The following is a 21674-nucleotide window of genomic DNA, read 5'->3' as shown; positions in this document are numbered from 1 at the left end:
TAATTGCACCAGATTTCTCAGATAATAAAGGGTGAGTGCAAATTTAAATTTTAGGTTTTTTAAAAAAAATAAGTGATAGAACGAAGTTTTGAATGGGATATACTGTATTCTTCTGCTTACAACTCTGCTTCTTTAAAATAACTTAAAAAATGTACTGGATTTATATACTGGGCTAGTCTATAATCTGGCCCCTACAGTCTTGATTTTTGGACTTGCAGGGTTTTTTATGCATATAAAAACTGCACTGAAAAAAATGATGGTATTTTTATTATTTTGGTATTTTTAGTGTATTTAAACCCTCTGGGTTCTCTCCTTGCTTATTTAATTCTTCTGTAGGATTTTGTAAGGACAATAATGGTTTAAGGGCTCTCTATATAGTTGTGGTATTCATAACAATGGAAAGTTGCTTTTTCTTAAAATTGAACCCAAAAGTGCGCACTTAACACAGAATACTGCAGTATGTAAGTAGGTTTTCTTTTGGGGTTAGCTGAGAATTGCTGGTAGCAATGATAATGCATGCTTATTGATTTATATTCCCTGTTGACGTGTAATGAATGGATATTTATTTGGAAGATATCTTTATTGCATTTTAAGATTATTTAAAAAAAATATAGTTGCAAGTGATAAACATGGATATTCTTTGGATAGCTGATTTCTAAAGGTTCAGATCCAACTCAAGCATATTGTTTTCATCCAGGTTCTAATGCTAGCTGCTATGTGTGTCCTCAGCCCAATGTCATTTGAATCAGCTTAGTAGTGTTAATGGAGAGCTGTGTTTGATAAGTCTCTGTGAGTGTGTCTGCTTCACAGAATGCAGTGCAGTGTAAACGTACCTGCCTCTGCTATTAGAAATAGCCTATTTCTGCTAGCATGAAGCACCAGAGGGGCTCATTTACTTTATTTCACAAGGTAGAGATACCCAACCTTGCTTTAAATCTATATTCTGCTGTAGTACCTATGCCTCTGATAAAAAAAGAACAGTTGGGACAGATGAGAAGATCTTTCTGTATAATGTAGAGCAAATGATGGGGATAGGTGGAATTGGAAAGCTTTTCGTGGGTTATTTTCACAATAAGCACCTTTTGAAAGCCAAGTTAATGGCATCAAGTTGGAGGAACAGCAAAGCTCTGTGCTGTATTTCTGGCCGCTATCAGTCATCTTTTCACTTCCTGCCAGGCCATCAGCTTCTTCAGCACTGAACTATCATTTCCAAGACCACTAATTTTGGTGATCTGAAAGAAGAGGAACACTATCAGCTACTTGGAACAGAACATAAAAAGCCCCTACTCATCAGTGACCAAGTGGGGGGGGCACAAAAATAGCTGCCACACTGCTACTAGCAGACAATCTGCAGCTGCTGCCCTGTGAACTGCCACCACCCGAGGCACAAGACTGCTAAGTTCCAGTTCTAATACTCAGACCTTGGTCTAGCTCAGAGGTGCTCAGCCCCTGGCCCATGAGCCAAATCTGGCATCCCCATGAGTGGGGAAATTTGTTGATGGGGAAGCAGTAGAAACTTCTCATGACCAGATCCAGCCCTGTCTAGGCCACTGCTGTGTAGTGGGATCAAGTCTGGGCCCACTCCCTTTCGGTCCAGATCAAGTTGGGCTGCTCCCAATCCCCTCCACACCTTCCCATGTCTGGATCAGGGCTGGGCTGGGCTGGGCTACTCTCTGCACCCTCCCTCCCCCTGGGTGGCCAGATTGGGGTCAGACTGTGCACCTCCCTGCAACTGGATTAGGCCTTCCCTGAGCCGGCCCCATGTGCCTGTGGATGGACCTTGCATCACCCATCGAGCCTGGGGGGTAAAAACGTTGGGAACCAGTAGTCTGGCTTGCTGGCTTTTCTTGTGAGTTGTTTGGCTAGGGGGTATCAAAATTAATTTAAATGTAGATTGAATCATTTGTTGCTGGATACGAAGCATCCCCAAGGCACAAGCAGTGCTTTGAGAGAAACATCACAGTTTTCTGAGTGGTTTGCATTTTTCTACCTTTAATTCTCCTTGAGGTTGTTCTGCTTGCCTCATTCCTTTGTTCAAGTGGCATCCATAGCTAATATTCTTCCCTTTCTCAAGGCTCTTTTAATTTTTTTTAAACTCTTCCCTGTGATTTGACACATGTATCAAGAGCAAATTTAACAGGTTTGTAATAGTGCCGTTGCAAAGGCCCCTCCATAAACTAGGAATGGAGATCTTGCCTCTCAGTTCTTTTGCTATCCCATTTACCACTACTCTTCTGAAGGTTGTTACTCTGCAAATCATTCTACTTGCAAATATCCTTATTGCATTAATTTCTTTTTATCATGTTGCCTCAGTGCTAACATGCATGTTCTTCCTTCCACTAGTGTTCCTTACTTAGTTAAAGGTGTCCATCATGGGGCAACTTGTGAATCTCTTCCAGAAAGTGGAGTGACTTTTAGAAATGCTTACACAGGTATTATGGAGGTGCTAAAAGTCTAAATAGTTCCTTGCTTTTAATTAACAGAGAATAAAGAATAAATGACTTTTCCATTTATCTGTTTTAAAATTGTAGAGACAAGAATGTTTATCTTTCCTCAAAACATAAACATTTAATAATGATCCCTAGAAAACTAGAATGCCAGATTTTTCATGGTATTGTACAGGGTCGGGGGGCAGCCTTTTTGACCATTGACTCAAAATGGTTTGCCACAGATTGGAGGCTGTCTGGGCTTGTGAACTTCCATATAGGAATGGCAATACACCTCTTCACAGATAAGAGTCTGTTGTCCACTGCTGTAAGTGTGGGGCAAGCTTGGTGCACATTTCCATGAAGGTGCCCCTAGATATGTGGAAGTTCATGTACCAGGAGGGGCACTTTAATTAGAGCAGCTCTCAGAGCCACTCTAATTAGAGTGCCTAAAATGTCATGTGTATCAGCATCCCTGTGCTAAAAAATGTTGAGTGCTTTAACTAAAGCTCATCATGTGAACTTTAGTTAAAGCAACCCTGCTGCCATGTTTAAGTGATCAGAAATTGGTCTATACCTGTAACAGAGCAGAAGTTCGACACGTGCAGACAGGTTTAAAAATATGAGAACCCAGTCTAAGATTTGCCTCCCCACCATCAAAAGGCAAATATGTGTTTTGTTCGCTACCGATCTAAACTATGCTGCTTACAGAAAACCGCATAACTTAGAATGATTTTGCTTCAGGCTTTTTGAATATGTGTACCTAGCCAGGATGCTTAGCTGCTGCTGCAGAAGTTAGTTGCAAAAGCTTCAAGTTTTTACCTTGATTTTACATGCTCTTCAATTTTTGCAACACTTACTTGCAGGATGAAATTTCATGTGCTCAGTTCTCATCAAAGTATTATTTTATTCTTTGATCTGAGAGAGAATTCCCTTCGCCTTTTTTCACTTTGGAGAAGATAAAACTTGTCCTCAACTTTTCCTGTGGAGAGGGGCTGGGACAAGATGATTGTAAATTATCTGTAGTTTGAAATTTTGTGTGGAACAGTTCTATTTAGGGACTCATAAGCCTCTGTTCAGTTTTGTATAACCAAAAACTGAAGATGGGGATAATGGGCTTGCATGGCAGAAAATGCCCATTGAGTGATGCAGACTTTTCTATAGGCTAGCTGGACTGCATCTTTGTGCACAGCTGGTGAAGTTCTGTTTGAGTTTTAAGTGCCAGAAGAGTTGGAGAGAAGAGCCCTTGACTGAAAATCACATCTGAAGCAGGGCATTTTATTTTTATAATGCATAAAGCAGAGCAGTGTCACAGGACTATATAAAGCATAGCAGTGTCAAACATGATCAGCACCTTGAATTATTGTAGGTCAAGTCTCTGCCTGTGACTTCATATATGCTCTTGTGACTTTAGGCTGTAAGCTTTCTGGTTATGGAGTGTTGTGCTCCTATAAACTATGTGATAAAATTACAATATATCCAAGTCCTAGCTCTTCTAAATCAGTTGTGAATAAAATGGGAAGATTTTGGCTCCTGCTGGGGGATTTGAATTTGGAATTTTAAGATGAGGAGGGACAATTTTTACCAATTGAATCAAATAAAGAATTTGACAATAGCTTTTTTTTTTTTGTAAAAGTCAGGGGTGAGTTATGTTGGCTGTGTCTTCTTAAAAAATGAGTTATTTTGCCTTCAAGTTGCTACTCGCCTCCTACTCAGTATTCCAGCACCTGGGATTATTTTTGCTTTGTCTTTATTTTATTCTTGAAAGCTTTCCCAGTACATATTAAGCTAGCTGAAACTCATCACAATCTTGTCCTTGCAAGACTCTTGTACAATAAAAAATGTCATTTGCTCCTCTGTTCTGACAAAGGTCTATAGGGTAAATTCCTGATAAGGCTTTTCAACTGATAATCAAGCTTATCCTCAATTTTATTTCATCGCTCCACCCCTCACCCCCATTTAAAATGAGAGGTATATCTCTTCTCAATCAATGTTTATGATCTATAATGAAAGGCTAAGCCTTCTGTTTTGAGTTTAGGCCACCCTGTAGAATCACCTGAGTTATCTTAATACCAATCACTTCATAAAATCCATATGTCTCACACTTTCTAGAACTGAGAATGTTCTTTTTAAATGGTCCTTGCATAAGCACTGTGCCATATACAGTATTTACTTTGAATATGCAGCAAGATTTTCCGCTCCCCCTCCCCAATCAGCATGGTGAGAAAAGCTCCTCATCTTACATTTGCATATAAGGAAACCTCATTAAATACATTTTTAATGATTTTAATGATTTTACATGATTGTTTATCATTAAACTGCTGCCAAAAGCAACATATTTTCAGTAATGGAAACCAACTATGAAGCTGATTAGATGCAGCCAACACTGAGCAGGACTATAGAACACAGCCCATATTGGGCAAACATCCTGATGGTAACCTTTTTTTAAATTTTATTTGTTGTGTGGCCCTTTATAAAACAGGCAGTTGCTCCCCTAGGAGGGAATAAGCACCAGGGCTGGAGGTACTGTAATATTAGGCCACTACTCAGGGAGGCCAGAGCAAGCTCCAACACATTCCCCTGGTGACAAAATGCTGATAGGAACACACCACAAGGAAAAGCCCATATGAAAAAGATATGTGGTAGAGGCCATTGTGCTCAATCCCTCTTAGTGCCAACTCTTTTCAAGTCATTGTGAGTCACTACATTGAATACATTTCTACTTTTTCTTCACTCCAACAGCAGTGCCTTTCTTTCCCATTTCCAATGATTCCTGTTTCTTCATAAGCCTTAAATGTCTGGCATACATCACAAAATGTCTATGTAGATGAGAGGCTCTGTCATTCCCTCTCTTGGCCCATCACATGTGAGGGTGTGGTCCCACCCTCCATAGTATCATAGTACTTAGGGTTGGAAAGGACCTAAACAGATCATCAGGTCTGACCCCCTGCACTAGGGAGGAACAGGTGCCGGGATCATATCACCCCAGCCAAATATCTGTTCAGCCTCCCCCTGAAGACCCCCAAGGTAGGAGAGAGTACCACCTCACTTGGGAGCCCATTCCAGAGCTTGGCAGCCCTAACTGTAAAGTAGTCTCCTGATGTCCAGCCTGAAACTTTTCTGTAACAATTTGTGGCTGTTTATTCCTAGTAACCCCTGGTGGTGCCCAGGGGAACAAAGCCTCCCCCAACTCCTGCTGGTCTCCCCTGGTGAGTTTGTAAATGGCCACCCGATTCCCCTCTCAATCTTCTCTTGTGTTCAGGCCCTTTAGCCCCTCTTCATAGGGCCTGCCCCACTGCCCTGTGACCATGCTAGTGGCCCTCCTTTGGACCCTCTCGATGTTGTCCATATCGTGTGGTACCCAGAACTGGACACAGTACTCCAACTGTGGCCTGACCAATGTTGCGTAGAGGGGAAGGATCACTTCCCTGGACCTGCTTGAGATGCATCTGTAGATGCATGACAAGGTACGGTTAGCCTTACTGACTGCTTCCTTGCTGCTTCCATTGCCCACATCCCTCCAGGTCAAAAATGACCTTCACAAGAGAAGGCTGAGGGGGCACCTGGTAACTGTCTATAAACTCATTAGGGGGGACCAGAAGGGTTTGGGGGAGACACTGTTTCCCCTAGCGCCCCCTGGCATGACAAGGAATAATGGACACAAATTATTGGAGAGTAGGTTTAGATTAGATATCCACAACAACTACTTCACAGTTAGGGCGGCTAGGAGCTGGAACCAACTTCCTAGGGAAGTGGTTCTGGCACCTGCTCTGGGGATCTTTAAGAAGAGGCTTGATGCCTACCTGGCTGGACTCATTTGAGTCCAGTTTTTCTCCCACCCAGGCGGGGGGTCGGACTTGAAGATTTACAAGGTCCCTTCCACCCCTACTTCTATGATTCTATGACTCATTCACTGCCGTTCTCTGGGTACGACCATCTACCCAATTTGCAACCCATTTGACTGTGTAGGCATCAATGCCACAGTCACCAAGTTTTTTTTTTTTTTAAAGAGAATGTGGTGGGAAACCATGTCAAAGGCCTTCCTAAAATCCAGGAAGATGATATCCACCCCAACACCCTCATACAGGGACTTTGTGACCTGATCATAAAAAGAAACCAGGCTAGTTAGGCAGGACCTGCTCTCAGTGAACCCATGTTGGTTGCCCCTGAGCATTACCTCCCCTGCTGGGCCTTTGCAGATGTGCTCCTTGGTAATTTTCTCAAAGGTCTTCCCAAGGACATGTTGTGAACATGTCCTCCCTCCCCCTCTCTGCCCCCCCCCCCAATTTATTTTCCCTGATGTAGCAGTGGGAGTGGGGAAAAATTCAAGGCAATCCTCCAATAATTTGATTTTTATATGGGTAAAATTGTAACAAATTTATACATTATTCATATAAACAGCCTAATTATGGAGGGGGGAGGGTCATCTTATATTCAGGTAAACGTGGTCATTTCCTTGTTTTTATTTCTAGGTCTTTGCTCTTACAGGCAAAGTGAGGTTTTTGCTGTGTGGGTTTTTCCACCCCCGGCTATTTAAATCTTGTTTCTGCCTTTCATCCCTCTCTGCCTTCCCTCCTGTAGGCATGGTGTATGAGCTATTTTTTTGTTTGTTTTTGATTCTAGTGCCTCAAGCTAGGACTAGTTTTCTTGTACCTCATTATATTCAGAGAGAGAATTTCTGCCATCTCAAAATAGCATTCTTCTTTCTTGTTGCTCTGCGTGCCCATTGATTTTTAAGGGCCCTTGTGGTTGACTCCATTTCCAGGAGTGTAAAACTGCAGGGTTTGGGAGTCTGAAATCTGAGAAGCTTAGATATGCTTGAAGAATTTACTTTTAAACTGTCCTCATATGACTTTAAAACATATGTTTAGGGAAGAATTCTTCTACTGCTGTCTTGTAGATAACACTGTTGGTGCGTGGGAGAAGACAACATGAGTATGCCTCAGTCTGGGATAATAGATAAAGGCTGCGTGACAATCTCTTGCGCTCCAGAACTGTTCAAAATCTTCTTTTTGGAAAACTAAAAAATTGACATGCAGCATTTTTGTTCTTCATAAAAATTACTTGCATTAAAAGAAAAGCATGCGAATGTTGTAGAAGAGAATGGATGAATATCATACTACTTGCCTTTTATTCTGTGCTGAATCAGTACTTCAGTGACTAGCAGTGCAATACTCCCTTACATTATTTTAATGTACCAGTGCTGGTAGGAATATATTTTGGGAGGGGGTAAGGTCTTTATTACTTCCCGTATGGCATTTAAATATGTTTTTAAAACTTTGCCTAATTACATTTACAAACTACTCAAAAGTTTTCTGTCAAAATTTAGTAAAAGCTAAACCTACCTAGCCTAATTAGCCAACACAAACTTCTTTAGTCTCCTTTGAAAGCTTTGGCCTTATCCTTTTTAGAGTTGGTTTCAGAAAGTCCAGAAGATAGTAGTTTTTCCTTATCACTGGGTGTGTCTACATGAGATGTTACTGAGCAGTGACTAATGAACTGCACGGTGAATGTCTTGGCACCTACACTTGCACCCCTATTATGATGCACAATACTAATAAATTCTGCAGCAAAGTAGTATTTGTAAATACAAGTACTACCCTGCTGTGGAGTTCCTGTGCAGAGCAGTGCTTGTGTAGATGCTGCCCTGGCTGGCACAGGGTGCTTCAATGTGGGGCTAGCCAGCAGGCATCCCACACGCTGACGCCCGTTTGTGCCTCAGCCATCCATGTTGCAGCATGTAGAGTCCGGTTGGAGCAGCCCTGGTCTGGGCAGGCTGATCCCCGTGGGTCCCCCACCAGCCCGCGTTGCTCTGACGAGGCTCCACATGGTGTGCATGAATGAACTCCGAAGTAATATGCTTTGGGTTTTATTCATGCATATTAATCACACATGTAGACATGCCCACTATAATACTTTCCTTTTGGGTTGATTATGGTCCCTACTTTTGAATATGCTGCTTTTCTCTTAGCTGTGCTTCTTTTTTGGGGATGTGCATGTATACATGTGCTGGTTCTCTATAGTGTTTTTTTTCCCTCTGTGGTTGCTAGACTTTACTTTCCTAAAAAAAAATGACTTTGGTGCTCTGATTGCTGCAATGCTTGGTGCAAAATTTATTTTAATAATATAAAAACTTTTAAAAATTATTTTTCTTTTCTGGAGAAAATATTACACATTTTATTTCTTGTTTTCTGCTGCTTAGATTTCAACCTTGATTTCTGCAGGAATGTCTCTTAATTTGATTCTGAGGTCAGCTAATCTATAACTTTGATCATTTTGTCCGATTTCAATTCATTTCTAAAAGCAGAAGGCTCATTGTGGATGTGTTTGGAGAAGGAGCCAAGATTTCCCATGAGTATCATTCTAGGCATTCCTAGCTGATATTGCTATGACTTAAATAAGACTAATATGAAGTGCTTGATATATTGACTGAATATATTCAAATGTATGTGAATCCTGCTGTGTTATCTTGTTTTTTCCCCTGTTTCTACTAAAACTATAAAAATAAACTAGAGTGAAATCCTGGCTCCACTAAAGTCAATAACAAACTTTGGATTGGCTTCAGTGTGTCCCTAGGTATCCAAATGTAACTAGATGCTGTTTTTCTGATGCATGCAAGCAAGTAACTACTTTCACAGACACAGGATGTCTGCACTGACAGGCTAGCAATGACCTATCCAATAGCTCATTTTGAGTGAACAGTATAGGAAGGCAGGTAGTAGTTTATGCCCCTCCTGCCCCCTTTTTATTTCAAGTTGAATGTCTCATTCATTTGAAATGTCAATAACCAATTAAGTTGCTTCTTCATCACCAGCCCTTTATCTCTTCCCGTCTCTGTCTGTCCAGTGGCAGTTTGTTTTTTTTTTGATATAGGGATTTTCTTTCCTGTTCCACAGCCTAATGACTAGTTCTGGGTTTGCATTCCACAGGTGTGTTCCACTAGACGTTTTACTGTGCAGTAGTGTACTTTACTGCATGGTAAGTGTGCATGTCTACACACTTGTCCTGGGACCCATACTGTTCAACATATTCATTAACGATGTGGACATTGGAGTCAGGAGTGGACTGGCCAAGTTCGCCGATGACACCAAACTTTGGGGCAAAGCATCCACGCCAGAAGATAGGCGGGTGATCCAGGCTGACCTGGACAAGCTCAGCAAATGGGCAGACGAGAACCTGATGGTGTTTAACACCGAAAAATGCAAGGTTCTCCACCTTGGGAGGAAAAACCTGCAGCACCCTTATAGGCTCGGCAGTGCTACGTTGGTTAGCACTACAGAAGAAAAAGACTTGGGGGTCATCATTGACCACAAGATGAACATGAGCCTGCAATGCGATGCTGCGGCTAGTAAAGCGACGAAAATGCTGGCGTGCATCCATAGATGCTTCTCGAGCAAATCCCAGGACGTCATTCTCCCCTTGTACTCGGCCTTAGTGAGGCTGCAGCTGGAGTACTGCGTCCAGTTTTGGGCTCCACAAATCGAAAAGGATGTGGAGAAGCTTGAGAGAGTCCAGAGGAGAGCCACGCGCATGATCAGAGGTCAGGAAAACAGATCTTACGATGACAGGCTGAGAGACTTGGGACTCTTTAGCCTGGAAAAGCACAGGCTCAGGGGTGATCTGATGGCCACCTATAAGTTTATCAGGGGTGACCACCAGGATCTGGGGGAACATCTGTTCACCAGAGTGCCCCATGGGATGACGAGGTCGAACGGTCACAAACTCCTGCAAGACCGTTTCAGGCTGGACATAAGGAAGAATTTCTTTACTGTCCGAGCCCCCAAGGTCTGGAACAGTCTGCCAGTGGAGGTGGTTCAAGCACCTACATTGAACACCTTCAAGAGTAAATTGGATGCTTATCTTGCTGGGATCCTATGACCCCAGCTGACTTCCTGCCCTTTGGGCAGGGGGCTGGACTCGATGATCTCCCGAGGTCCCTTCCAGCCCTGATGTCTATGAAATCTATGAAATTACCACACAGTAAATTTCACTTTTCATGAGTAAATTTTCTACCTGTAAAAACAAGTAGCAGATTTACTTGCAAGTATTTACTGCAAGTAATGCACACATAGATGCCGACTGGAAGCAGATTTGCTCCTGGTCAGCCCTGTTTTGAGGGGGTCAGTTTAGTTCCAGGTCTGGGAGCCTCTCCTGCCCCAGGACTGGGTTGCCTCTATGGCAGCACCATCCACAGGCCCTTTTAAAAGCCTGGAAGCATTTTGAGCCCTGGGGCACAACAGCAGGAAGCCTGGCCTCTTGGCTTCTGCTGCCCCTGCACTTGCTGTGGTCTACCAGATTGCCTGAACCCTGGTGCCACTGCACACCATCCAGCTCTACAGGGTGCTCCAGGCTCCTGCCAGGCCTGCCAGCACCCGGGCCCAGCTGCTGGCTACTGGGGCCAACACCAGGTGCCTGCAGCCTGCCTGGGCCCTAGTTCCATGCTGTATCCCTGTGCTGGGCACTGCAGGCAGCTGCCCAGGCCCAGCAGCATAGACACAGCTGCACAAAGGCCCCAAAAGTTGGTGCAGGAGCCCCAAAGGCCTTGTTGCTGATAACATATCACCCGGAGCCCGAACTGGTCACAGGAGACTAGTAACCTTGTAGGACTCTGGGGTGAGGCAGAAGTGCAGCGGCAGTTTGCATGGGGCAGGTGCTCCAACGCCCATTTCCATGGGGGGCTGTCAGGTTGGATGCAGGAGCACAGGCATGACTGGTCAGCATGACAGTGCCATATAAAGGTCAAGGTCTTGCGGAGACAATGGGTCACTATCACTGACCACAGTTGTCAGTCAGGGAGTCCATGCACTTTGTGGCAGCTGGATGTCATTCATCCTTATGCCCTGGTACCCAGGCTGCAGCCATGCTACTATATACAGCAGCATGAGCAGCCTACCTGTGCCCCTGCTTTGGCCTGGCACCTGTGGTGTTGTGCCACTGGGGAAGGCCTCTCTGGGTGCCAGCAGCTTATCCTGCTGAGCTCCCTACTCCCAGCTCCCACCAGCAGCTTGGAGCACAGGCCAGTGCCTGCCCTGACAGCTCCACAGCCTCGGCCCCAGCCACAAGGCACAGTTAGCCATATCACTGCCAGCCACGAGCAGTGCCAGCTTATCCCAGGGACAGAGCCCTGGCCAGGCACCTGTGTGCTATGCCCTGCTGTCCAATGAGTCTATCAGGAGCTGCATGCCATTGTCACCATCTGGGACCAACCAGAGTGGCAGAGCCCTGCCCACATGGTAAGGGCCCACCCTGCCCATGCCCCCCTCCCCACCCAGCCTGGCTGTGTTTACCTGGCCCCCGGGTTCTGCCCCTACAGAATGCAGGGATGCAGGAGCCAATGCAAAACTTTATTGAGCAGTCTGTGCTCCCAAAGCTAGGTGGGCATGGGCCTCACATGTTGAGGGACATGTCAGTGCTAGCAGTGATGTCCTTCTCAGCTGCGGGGGACGGGGATGTGTAACAGTCGCAAGTCACCCTCCAGGAAGTGGTGGAGGTTGTGGGGCACTCTGGGCTTGCCCTCTGCACTGTTAAAGCTCAGGGTCCCACATCAGGTTTGCAGTTTCACCTGAGGCACCATGGTGATCGGCAATAACAGGGCACAGTAGCTTGGGCACCCCTTGCTCTGAGCAAACAGCTCCTCATGTAGTGCCTGGGACACATGCAGCAGGGGCATGCTCAGGGCACAGTGTCAGCATGAGGGGGGCTGGCCCTGGGGCACCTCACCAGAGAGGACCCCTGCAGGGAGTGTGGGAACGCAGGCAGCTCTGTGTCCCAGTTGTCCAAGAGCCCCATATCCCCCAAGCCCGTGTGGCTTGGTGGCAGCACAGAAGACAGGCTGGCCTGTAGGAGGAGAAGTGGGGGCAGCAGGGTCTGAAGCTGTGGCACCAAGTACTGCCAGGAGCCTGGACTATTTTGGCCTAGAAATGGGGCAGGGTAGTCAGGCTGTCTGTAGCTGTCACCCAGCATCCTGCTGGCCCTTGGGGAGTAAACAGGCATGGTGGGGCTCAGCTGGTGGCGGCCTGGGCCTGGGCCTACCCAGCTGACTTACCATGGTCCCTGGGCACCCATGTACATCTGACCCCACCAGTCTGAGGCCAGGAACCGCACGGCTCCTGGTACAGAGCAAGTTATCTCAGAAATGTTGCAAACTTCTCATAAACATTTTCTTTCTTCTGGCTCTTCAGGCCCTGCAGCTGCATGCAGGGGAGAGGCCATTGGCAGCTGGTATGTGGCCTCAGAGTCACCACTGCCCATAGCCAGCGCCACAGGAGTAGGACCCAGGATCAGAACCTGGACCAGCTGGTGATGGATGTGGAGGATCAGCAGGCAGACATGTGGACATGGTGGGATGATGACTTTTCCTGGCAGGACAAGTGGCAGGTGGAAGATGTTGCCCACAAGGATGTGGGGGACTGGTGCAAACAGGCATGGGACTGGGTGGACTGGGAGTTCAGGATGCAGCCCTGGCTCTGGAGCATGAGTGTGTGGAAACCCTGTGGGAGCAGGGTGCAGTTGTGATCATGGCAGTGCAGGCCATAGAGGAGGACAGTTGGGTGCTTAACATTGTCTTGGCCATGGCAGTCACCTTTGTGCCACCTGCTGCCCTGCCCCTGCCCCTAGCTCCACCTGCCCCCTGGGAGCTGCCTGCTCCCCAGCAGTAGGCCCCCTCATGAGCCTGGGCAGAAGTTCAACGCCACCTTCACCACCCAGGAGCCCCTGCCCCCGCCTTCGCCCTTAGTCTTCCACTACTCAGCTCCCCTGGCTTTGCCCAGTGCCCCTGTTTACCCTGGCTACACATGGGTGCAGAGCTGGAGCTGCCTGTACTGGAGCCAGGACCGTGTGCCAGCCCTGCTGGATCTGGCCACTGGCTGCCAGAGTAGGAGCCATCTGTGCCAGGGAACCAGCAGTTACTGTCATCTCTGGGTTTTGTGGTGTGCACACCTGCAGGGGAATGGCCAGAGGCTGGGGTGTTGGCTGCTTGTCCCCAGGCTCTGCCCCCTATGTGCCCCCAACCCCACAGCCACCTACCCCAGGTGGGCAGACACATAAATCACACTGTAAACAGTTTGCACAGGGAAGAGGGTGTTTTATTATTGGTGGGTGGGGTGGGTGGTGAAGAGACTCTCTTGGAGATTGAGGGTGGTCAGGCTCTGTTGGGAGGGAAGCACAGGTCTGTTTGTTGTGAAGGCAGTAAAGTATTTTTCTGAGAACTTTCTGCAGTGAATGTGGTGCTGGGGGTGGGTGGTGGGTGGGGGTTCATGGGCAGCTGTCCTGACAGGCTATAGCAGGGAGTGCAGGAGGAGGTGATTTGCAGCAGTGATTTACACCCAACTGGCCATCGCCCTGCTGAAGTTGGCCATGCCCACCAGTTTCCCCTATGTGGGCCACCTCTTTGGCATAAACAAGGCCACTGCCAGGGAGGCCATACTGGAGGTGTGTGACACCCTCCAGGACATGCTGGGTCACACTGTGCTAGGTGTGCATGATCCCGTGGTAGTGGTGGCAGGATTTTGAGCCCTGGGTTTCCCCCAGTGCATTGGGGCCCTGGATGGGACCCAAATCCTTATCACCTGCCTACTCCATGGTGACCGCCTTGACTACAGCTGGAGGGGCTTTCACTCCATTGTGCTCCAGGCCATCATTGGCCACCACAGTGCCTTCAGCAACATGAATACTGGTTGGGAGGGCAGTGCCCATGGCACTCACATGTTTCAGAACTCCACCTGTCAGCCCTGGTGCAGTGCAGATGCTTTGTGCCAGGGATGCTGGACCTCTAGCTAGGCACCATGGTGGTCCTGCCCTTCCTCATCATTGGGGACCCCACTTACCTGCTCCTCCCCTGGCTCATGCAGCTGTATACGTTAGCTAAATGCCCGCCAGACCCACTTCAACTAGTACCTGGACCAGACCCATGCCCTGGTGGAGTGCACCTTGGGCTGCCTCAAGGGACACTGGCACACCCTCACCGCCTGGCTCAAGTTCACTGAGCCCAACGTCCCTGGGATCATTGTGTTTAGGGTCAGAAGGGACCTAAACAGATGATCAGGTCTGACACCCTGCCCTGGGCAGGAATGAGTCATAACACCCCAGCCAAATAATTATCCAGCCTCCTCCTTGAAGACCCCCAAGGCAGGAGAGAGCATGACCTCCCTTGGGAGTCCATTCCAGAGCCTGGCAGCTCTAACTGTGAAGTAATGCTCAAGATGAGTTGTCATTCCTTAAAGAGACGATACTCAGGACCCAAGGGGTGACCATCCCAACAAGAAGCAAGGGGGGCAAGAGTGCCCAAAAGCCCTCCTGGCCCACCAAAGGGATCTGGGAATGCCTGATTGCCAAAAAGGCGGCATACACCCAGTGGAAGGGGGGTGCTATCTACAAAGAGGAGTATACCTCCTCTGCTTGGGGGCTGTCAGGAAAGCTAAGGCGGACATAGAGCTAGGACTAGCGTCAAAGATCAAAGATAATAAAAAGTCCTTTTTCAAATATATAGGGAGAATGAAGAAAGCACCAGGAAACGTGGTGCCCCTGCAAGATACGCTGGGCAATCTGGTTGTTGTGCCAGAGGAGAAAGCAGACCTCTTTAACCAATTCTTCAGCTCCGTTTTCTTGTGCAGGGACCGGGACTTCCCCACTGTGTTGCAAGATGGACTCGAGGGGAAGGCCTCCAGACCTCAGGCTGGGGAGGACCAGGTTAGAGACCTTCTGGAGGGGCTGGACACGTTCAAATCAGCGGGTCCAGATGCTCTCCACGCCAGGGTGTTGAGGGAGCTAGCAGGGGTTATTGCAGGGCCCTTGGCATGGCTTTATGAACACTCATGGTGCTCGGCCCAGGTGCCAGATGATTGGAAGACAGCCAACGTGGTCCCTTTCTTTAAAAAAGGGAGGACCCGGGCAACTATAGGCCTGTCAGTCTTACCTCAATCCTAGAGAAACTCTTTGAGAACATCATCAAGGAGCACACCTGCTATGGGCTGGCTTCAGGGATGATGCTCAAGGGCAACCAGCACGGTTTCATTAGGGGCAGGTCATGTCAGACCAACCTGATTGCCTTTTATGATCAGGTCATGAAAGCATTGGATGCAGGTGTTGCTGTGGATGTAGTCTTTCGACCACCTGGGCAGCAGCCCTAGATTTCAGGAGGGTGGACTTCAATGAGCTAAGGAGAATAGTCGGGGAAGCACTGAGGTCCTGGAGAGGAGGGGAGCCAGGTCTCCAAGAAGAGCGGTTGCTCCTTAAGGAGACGATCCTCCAAGTCCAAAGGGAGATAATCCCAACATGGATCAAAGAGAGCAGGAGGGCACAAAAGCCCCCATGGCTCACCAAATGTATCCAGGAATGTCTTCTAGCTGAAAGGGAGGTGTACACCCAATGGAAGGGAGGGACCATCACCAGGGAGGGTTATAATGCAGTTGCTCAGGGATGCAGGGGGACAGTCAGGAAGGTCAAGGCAGAGATGGAACTGGGACTAGCTTCCCGGATCAAGGACAACAAGAAGTCCTTTTTTAAATACATAGGGGGCAAAAAGAAGGTACCAGGTAATGGGGAGCCCCTGCAGGACACGCTAGAAAATTTGGTCATCACACCAGACGACAAAGCTAACCTATTTAACGACTTCTTTGCCTCCATTTTCCTAAGCAGGGACCAGATCAGCTTCTCCACTGGGCCCCCCTCAGGCCCCAGGGGAGGCGCACCTAGGCCATGGGTCAGGGAGGATCTAGTCAGGAAACTTCTGGAGGGACTGGATGTATTTAAATCAGCTGGTCCGGATGATTTCCACCCCAGAGTGCTGAGGGAATTAGCAGAGGTCATTGCAGACCCCTGGCACGGCTTTATGAGCACTCGTGGTGCTCTGGTGTGGTGCCAGAGGACTGGAAGACAGCCAATGTGGTTCCCATCTTCAAAAAAGGGAGGAAAGAGGACCCAGGAAACTATAGGCCGGTTAGTCTTACCTCAATCCTAGGTAAGCTTTTTGAGAGAATTATCCTGGTGCATGTCTGCAAGGGGCCAGCAGGGGAGATTATGCTTAGGGGCAACCAACATGGGTTCATTACAGGCAGGTCCTGTCAGATCAGCCTGGTGGCCTTCTATGACCAGGTCAGCAAATCCTTAGATGCAGGGGTAGCAATGGACATAGTCTTTCTGGACTTTTGGAAGGCCTTCGACACCGTCTCTCACTCTGTTCTCATTAAGAAACTGGGGGGCTGTGGTGTTGACACCCACACAGTCAAATGGGTCGCCAACTGGCTGGAGGGCCGCACCCAGAGAGTGGTGGTGGATGCGTCATTTTCAACCTGGAGGGATGTGGGCAGTGGGGTCCCCCATGGATCGGTCCTTGGGCCTGCACTGCTCAACATCTTCATCAGTGACTTGGACGAGGGGGTAAAAAGCACCCTGTTCAAATTTGCTGATGACACTAAGATGTGGGGGGGATGTGGGTACGCTAGAAGGGAGGAATAAGCTACAATCGGACCTAGACAGGTTACAGGGGTGGGCAGACGAGAATAGGATGGGATTCAACACTGACAAGTGCAGGGTGCTGCACCTGGGGAGGAAGAACCAGCACCATACCTACAGGCTGGGGAATTCCCTTCTCATCAGCGCAGAGGCAGAAAAGGATCTTGGAGTCATTATTGATGCCAAGATGAACATGGGCCGGCAGTGTGGGGATGCAGTCAGGAAGGCCAACTGCACTTTGTCATGCATCCACAGATGCATCTCAAGCAGGTTCAAGGAGGTGATCCTCCCCCTCTATGCAGCACTGGTCAGGCCGCAGCTGGAGTACTGCGTCCAGTTCTGGGCGCCACACTTCCAGAGGGATGTGGACAGCATGGAGAGGGTCCAGAGGACGGTCACTCGCATGATCAGGGGACAGCAGGGCAGGCCCTACGAGGAGAGGCTACGGGACCTGAACCTGTTCAGCCTCCACAAGAGAAGGCTGAGTGGGGGATCTAGTGGCCTGTTACAAACTAGTCAGAGGGGACCAGCAGGCATTGGGGGAGTCCCTGTTCCCCTGAGCACTACCAGGAGTGACGAGAAGTAACGGGCACAAGCTGGCAGAGGGTAAATTCAGATTAGACATCAGGAGGTGCTACTTCACTGTCAGGGTGGCTAGGATCTGGAACCAACTTCCAAGCGAAGTGGTGCTGGCTCCTACCTTGGTGGTGTTTAAGACAAGGCTTGACAATCACCTTGTCAGGCTCGTTTGACCCCAGTACTCTTTCCTGCCATGGCAGGGGGTCGGACTTGATGATCTGCTCTGGTCCCTTCCGACCCCTACTACTAACTAAGAGGGGTCCTGGAGAGAAAGTTGTAATGTTGCATAATCATAATGATGTCCCAGGACCAGGGGCATAGATCTTATCAAGTGAAGGTAGCTATTGAAGAAAAAGAAGTGTTGGTTACTAGTCATCAGACCAGACTGTGAAAGAAGCAGTTGCCAGAAGTTGTGCTTAATAAATAAGAGGTTTACTGCTCTGCAGTTTACAAGCTTGAAGTTTTTTGAATATTCTGCTGCAGCCTGGAAGATCCAGTAAATGCCTGTAGCTACTGTTTCCCCATAGGAACCTAACAATCCCAGGCTCCAGTAAGCAGGACATGGATTCAAGGAAGAAAGAATAAAAATTGTGAAGAAATCCCACTACAGGATGTCACATTCAGTTAATGTATCTGAGAGGGAGGAACTTGGGCAGAGACCCAGTACAGACAACTGAAATATTAGATACTGGTAATATTGATCTTGTTTTATTCTGAAAATATCAGCCCAAAGGGGTTTTAAAAATCTTTTTTGAGGTTTATATGTCAATGGAATCTACTTTCTAGGTCACCCAATGTACATATCACACACATTGCCTTCTAGGCTTAGCCTTAATGTGGTGAGGAAATGGATTGAGACCAAGGGTTCCTTAATGTTGTATTTGTGGGACATCAATTTTTCTGAAAAAGTATGAGGCCTGGGAGGATGTGAAAGTGGGCAGATTCTAGGTAGGATAGTTCCTAGCATTCCTTTCTATTTTTGTCACTTTAAGATTTTTGGATGATGCTTTACAGCCTAATTTAACCTATAAATCTGGGTGAAACCAGAGTTGACTCAACCACAGCATTTATAAAAGCTTGGCTTTGTGAAGAAGACTGTAGGAAAAGGGCTGGGCAAAAGGTCTAGAGGGTCTAGACACATGGAAATAAAAAAGGAAGAAAATAAACCTTTTTGATTTTTAGTGGCACCCTGTATTTGAAGCTCACTGTGATACTTTGAGATCAAGCTAATTTATACTGACTCCTTTACTTAGAATCACTTTACAGTGAATCCTAATTGTGTGCTTAAAACTTGCTGTTTTCACTGTGAGCAAAGCATTAGAGAAGGTCATAAGAAAACCCACTTGAGAAGAAGTGTTCTAAGTAGTCACTTTCTGTATCCCCATGGCAATAATATTCCAGTGACATTGAGGCAGGAGTCAAGTCTATCCAGCAGCATCATGAACCATCTGCTGCAGTACAGTTGGTTCTGCTTCATTTATGTTGACTTCCCTGCCTTCCATCTGACTTCCAATTTTCTCATTGGCTGTGGCTGTGTGAGTGCATGTCTAGACATGTGAATGTTTCCTATGATGATTCATACTTCCCCCCCATTGGAGTTTATCATTTCCTCCATATAACAAAAAATGTTTTGGTTTAGAATTTGGTCCTTCCAACATGCAGACAAAACACTGGAAATCTCTGCTGATCCTCTTGTTTTATTGCCCCTCTCTCTCTTCATGAACCATATGTTTTCAGGGCACTCAGTTTCTCCTTTAATGGCTCTGTTTCTTCTATCTTCTGCTTCTGAGGCTTCATTTTTTTGATTCTTTGCTCTAAGGTCCACGTCTACCCCGTTTAAATCTTCTTAACATCTCATGCCCTTTGGTTCTACAATACTTGTCAGGTCCCATAGGTCCTTTGCATCTATTGAACTTCATTCTGTACCTGCTCCAAGATTCTATTTTCTCCAGTTGTCCTGTTACTCTTCTTGAGACAAATGATCTTTCTTTTTCATTCAAAAAATTATACTTAAAATGTATATGATGAAAGGCTGCCAGGGCAAAGTGAAAAACAGATATAAGTATCAGTATAGGTAGCGATATTCGGTGTACTACTGTGCTGCTTTAGCCTGCTATTGTCAGTAATGACCATCCTGTTGTAAGTCGATGATATAGTCCGTGGAAACAACAGGAGTTTAAAGGAAAAAAATGGTTTATTGACTATAACTTTAAACCTTTGAAATGTGTTCAGACACATCCTTCTAAGCTTACCTACGCTAAGTCAAATATAGCATTTAAAAAAAATAAAATTAGCAAGGGTTGACTGCTATATTTTTAGTAAGAAGAATGAAGCTGATATTAAAGGCTTCTCATTTTCATGTGTGTTCCTTTCGTTGGGGAAAAAGACACATATTGCTAGTAGTTTTCTATTTTTGTCATTCATATTGCTTCTGCTGATCAGAAGAGAAAGATGACGTTGAGCTTAGAATATGTTTGCAAGCCAGGAGAATAGGGTTCAATGATCAAGGAGCCATAGGCTGTATCACCTTGGCAGTTTTGTGGGTGCACAGCTGTAGAGTGGGTATAACAGTGCCTTGTGTTGTAATAGTGATAGGAGGCTTAATTTCAATAGTTTCCAAAGCACTTGGAAATGTAGAATGGAAAGTGCTGTGCAACATAAGGCCATTGTTAATTATGCCCAATATAAAGGCAATTGCTGTTTAACTATGCAGAAGGTTCTTTATTTAAATTACTATTTTAAGTAACATTTTGGATGGGTCCGATTGCCGCTTATGCAGGGAGGATGTAAGTTAAACTGTTTAGTTTCTTTCTATGGTGACTGGTTATCAGGTGGTGAATGAAAACTAAACAAAGCCCTGATCTTTGTTTTCTATAATATTACATGCCCAGATTTCAAATCCAGGACACAATATTGTACCTGTTAGGGCTGTATTGATTATTGTGGAAAAATTATCAAGCAACTAGTAAGACAGACCAACATTATTACAAGCTTCTTAGATAGTTAGTTATCCAATATCTTTTTCCTGGTCGCCAAGTTTCAGCCAAAGACTAGGGTGCTCTTTGAATGTTTCAAGGGTACATCAGACACTTGTTTGTAGTTGTGGGATGTATGTGAGTTGATAGCTATAGTTAATTCCCCTCCTTGCTTCCTTGACTTCCTAAGACATCTATCTCTGAAGCATGTCAGTGCTTTGGAATACCAGTTCTTAAAAGAACTGACAGTTACATAAATGACAGCCAGTAGTGAAGGATATACATGGTGCAGCATGGGTGTAGCTACACCTATAAGCATACCATAAATAACCTACACTGAATGTATCTATTTATACAATGGTGCTGGTTAACAATACCTGTAGCACATGGAAAATACACAAGTCATTTTGTGTTATAAAGTGTTTCATGTCACTGTGTATCTTGTTTGGCTGTAAAGCATGATCATGTTTTCTGTGTGATTGTTATACTTTCTCTAGGATGGGAGAGGACCACCCCCCATTTCCCGCCCCCCCAGACCATTGCCTTAAGATTCCTCAACACAATCTGTAAAAACCAGTTTAGTGACTGGCCGAATCCTGGAGTGCTGAGCACATTTGAATTGATTGGTTTGCATTAGCAGTATTCCAATGAGGCTGCTTTTTGACTGGGGACCTTTGATGAGGCTAGAAAAGTTATTTAAGGTTCATGTCACTTGGGCTAGGGGCTCTCTCTTTGTTTTTCCCCTGGGTCCCTATGGAGGAGTGGGGGAATGCTGGAATGCTTGCAGGAGCCTGAGGCCAGGTGGTGCAGACAGCCAGGGTTTCAAGCGGTGTGGGGTTTGGACTGGGACTCCAGGGCAGGCAGTGGTAGCTCACCCACACAGCCTCAGGCAGGAGCAGAGATTGGCACTCCACAGCAGCTCGGCAGAGATGCATCAACTCACTGAAGGGTCCTTTGGAACGCAGAGGGAACTGGCGCCCCCAGGGGACAGTGACAGCGAGGGAGCGATGCACCCAAATTCCCAGGGACTAACCTGTTTTTGGGTCAAGGCTCCCCCACTCTTGGACTGCCAAGCCTGGGGTTGACGGCTCCCTAGTAAGGGTAGGGGTAATACAGGATATACTTTGAACCAGGACAGTGTTTTTGTTTTGCTTGACTATGTTGTGTTTTGGTGTTTGTCTCTGTAATAAAGCAGGGATTTGTATTCAAACGGCTTGTGAGGGAAGGGTTGTTGGTTTTATTG

This window comes from Crocodylus siamensis, chromosome 1 (assembly GCF_052110815.1).
Source record: "Crocodylus siamensis isolate JL-2025a chromosome 1, ASM5211081v1, whole genome shotgun sequence".
Taxonomy (NCBI): Eukaryota; Metazoa; Chordata; order Crocodylia; family Crocodylidae; genus Crocodylus; species Crocodylus siamensis.
Note: the sequence above shows the minus strand (reverse complement) of the source record.